The following is a 3,961-nucleotide window of genomic DNA, read 5'->3' as shown; positions in this document are numbered from 1 at the left end:
GACCATGGTGTTACCAGGAACAATACAGATGAGCAACAGATTAGAATATTATTTGGTTTATATAATGACACAAAAATTGAAAGCTTGTGAGTACAAAGTAGATATTACTCACCACAATGGGTACTTGCAATCTCATTTTTCAGATCTAGGGCAATTCTGAGACCCAGAGCTTACTGACTGTAGAGGAACCTAAGCAACCTGCCATTATTTTCTAGAAATACTAGGAAAAGGGGAATACCCAGATTTTTTGAAGGCTATTAGACACACAGTCTGGCCTGATACTGATGCCAGGGCACCTGAAATGGCACCATAATGCCTAGGCTACAGGAGAAGCTTATGAAAGCCAGGAGACAATGGGGTCCCAGCCCAAGTCCATCTCACAGTGGGTACAATGGGTACATGAACCTACCAGTGGTTGTCAGGTCCCTAAGTACATCCTTGGGATGACTATACTTAAACACTTGGTATACCCTCAATTTTTTTCCTTGACTTGTTGAATTAAAGTCATTGTGGTAGAAATGGCCAAGAAGAAGCCTCTGAAATCACCTGCCTCCTCTTTTAGCCATGACAGTATATCATAAGAAATACCACAGACTGTGAAGAATTACAGAAATTAGTTCCACCTTCAAAGAATTAAAAGAGGCAGGGATGGCAATCCTTATCATATCCCAGTTTAATTTACCTTTCTAACCCTGAAAAAAAAGAAAGCAGTTATAAACATAGTTGATATTCATCTCAATATATTCATAAATACACTAGTTAAATGATGGAGACTGTCAGAGTAGATAAGAAAAACAAGGCCCAACCATGTACTCTTTACAAGAAACCCACTTTAATTATAAAAACACAGTTAGATTAAAAGTAAAGTGATGGAGAAAGATAGATATAGATAATGCTAATGTTAATGAAAAGAATGTTGGAGGAGCTATATTAATTTTAGAGAAACAGACTTCGGAACAAGGAAAAATTTTAGGAATAAAGAGGAACACTACATGACAATGGGGCTGATTCTCTAGGAAGATATACTAATGTAAACATGTTCACATCCAAGCTGAATGGAGAAACAGACAAATCCACTATTATAGTTGGAGACTTCAACACTTTCTTCTTAGTAATTGATAGATCAAGCAGGCAGAAGACCCATAAGGATACAGTTTACTTGCAGAGCACTATCACTTGATCTAATTAACATGTATAGATTATTATATCCAACATTAGCAGAATACACATTCTTCTCAAGCCCACAGAGAACACTCATTAAGAAAGACCACATTCTGGGCCTTAGCAAATTTAAGAGAATAGAAATCATACAAAGGAATTTCTCAGACCACAATGGAATTAAACTAAAAATCAACAACAGAACAATAGTTGGAAAATCCCTCAAATATTTGGAAATTAAGTAATACACTTCTAAATTACACATGGGCCGAAGAAGAAGTTTCAAGAGAAATTTTTAAATATTTTCAACTAAACAAAAATGAAAATGCAAATCATCAATATTTGGGATATGCAACAAAAACAGTGCTTACAGAGAAATTTAATCCTATGTTGGAAAAGGGGAAAAATCTAAAGTCAATAACCTAAGCTTTCACCTTAGGAAACTAGAAAAAAAGAGTAATCCTAAAGCAAGAAGAACAAAAGAATAATAAAAATTAGAACAGAAATTGATGACATACAATAGAGCAAATCAACAAAACCAAAGACCGGTTCTTTGGAAAGATCAATAAAGTTGATAATCCTCTAGCCCAGCTAAGAAGAAAAGAAAGAAGATACAAATCACCAATATCGGAAATGAAAGAGAAGTCATCACTACTGATCCCATAGACACCAAAAAGATAATAAAGAAGTATATAAGCAACTCTGTGCCCCAAAATCTGACAGTTTAGATGAAATGGACTAATTCCTTGAAAGATACAAACCACCAAAACTCATGCATAGAGAAATAAATAACCTGAATAGCCCCATCTCTATTAAAGAAATTGAATCAGTGATTTACAGCTTTCCAAAAAAGAAATCACAAGGCCTTGATGGTTTCACTGGTGAATTTACCAACCTATGTGGAAGATAATTTAGCAACAGCTATCAAGACTTAAAATGTATATATCCTTTGGCCCAGGAATTTTTCTTTAGATATACTTACACACGTGGGAAATGATGTGTGTAGGGGGTTATTCATTGCAGCATTGTTCTCCCTATCAAAAGGTGATATAAATGTAATATGTCTGTTGATATATAAAAATATAATGTCTATTGATTTGCAACTTAAGTAAAGTATGGCACATCCGCACATGAGAATCTACACAGCTGTGGGAAAAATGGAGATGTTCCTGATATACCAATATGGAATGATTTCTAAGATATATTAGCACATAAAAGAAAACAATGTACAGAAACCATGAGTATAGTATGCTGCCATTTATGTAATAAAAGTGTGGAGAAGAATATATACGTGTATTTTTCTATGTACAAAAAGAAATCTGGAAAATATACCTGAAAATAATATAACAATATACACTTCTGAGAAAGGGAAGTGGGTAGCTGAGAAACAGGGGCTAGAAGGAAACTCTTTACTACATATCCTTCAGTATGTTTTGGATTTTTTTTTTTTAAGTGAGTGTGGAGCCCAAATCGGGGTTTGAACTCACTATCCTGAAATCAAGACCGGAGCTGAGCTAAGAGTCAGATGCTTAACCTACAGCCCAGGAGCCCCACATTTTGGATTTTTGAAATGTATACTTTAGTCCAAAAAAATATATGAAATTTTTAAAAAGTTAACTGTTTTCTTGTTGTCCCCTCCCAGAGATTCTGATTTTGAGCCAAGGAATCTGCGTTGATGCAGGAAATACATGAGATGCAAAGAACACACTATGAGCAACTCAGATCCACATCACAGGTCCACATATCAAAGTATTGGAAGAGAGGTATCACCAGGAAATGAAGCTAAAGAGAGCCAAAGATGACAGCCAGATGTTGATACCATTGAATGGGGAAATTATAACACTGTTCTAAACAGGGTAAGATGGAAGGGAAATTTCCCAAAACAAAGGACAAACCATTCCATGTAGATGTAACTGGGAACTAGATCCTTCAACCATTCTAGCTGCAATCTTAATATAGATTCTGTCATCAAAAAGAAATTGCTGATGTTACAATTGAGTTATGGATATGTCAATAAAGTTCCTTTCTTTTGATTCCTCTTTTTCTCCAAAATTGCTGATTATGATCAACCTCTAAGTTTCAAACAAGCAAGTTTTATACAACTTTTTCCTTCTCCCTTCTAAAAAAAATGTACTTGGTATAGGATGGAATAACACACACACACAGTCTCTCCAATAACTGTGTTCATACTGCCAACTTTCCTTCTATAATCCTACCCGTCCCACCATCATTTATTCAAAAAACATATTGAGAACTTATGTTTCTGACACTACGTACTAGAGACAGAGTCCTAATCAAGGTTCCTCCACTCGTGATATGTACATACTAGTGGAAAGAGGTAGAATAAAGAAGGAAAAGTGTAGAAATCAACTAATTAAATATTTTCCAATAATGATAAGTGCTCTGGGGGAGAGGGAACATTTAGGTTGGGTAGTCAAGGAAAGTTTCTCTGAAGAGGTTATCCAAGACCTGAATGATGAGAAGGAGCCAGTCAAGTGAATTTCTGGGACAAGAACATACCAGGCAGGGGAATAGTGAATGCAAAGGCCCTGATTCTTGAGGAGTACAAAGACAACCAGTGTGGCTGGGGCATAGTAAACTAGGAGGAAGGCACTAACGTATTGGGGGAAAGAAGTAGGCTCTGTGGGTGAGTGTGCATACCTACCACCATTTATCTCCACACCATTTGACAGGCTGGATATATCATGTCGCCTGCCCCCTTCCTACTTCAGTGTGTTTTTCCTAAGAACAAGGATATTCTCCTGCACAACCACAATACAGTTATCAGTTCTAGAAACTTTAA

Source organism: Halichoerus grypus, chromosome 6 (genome assembly GCF_964656455.1).
Source record: "Halichoerus grypus chromosome 6, mHalGry1.hap1.1, whole genome shotgun sequence".
NCBI lineage: Eukaryota > Metazoa > Chordata > Mammalia > Carnivora > Phocidae > Halichoerus > Halichoerus grypus.
This window is presented reverse-complemented; position numbering follows the sequence as displayed.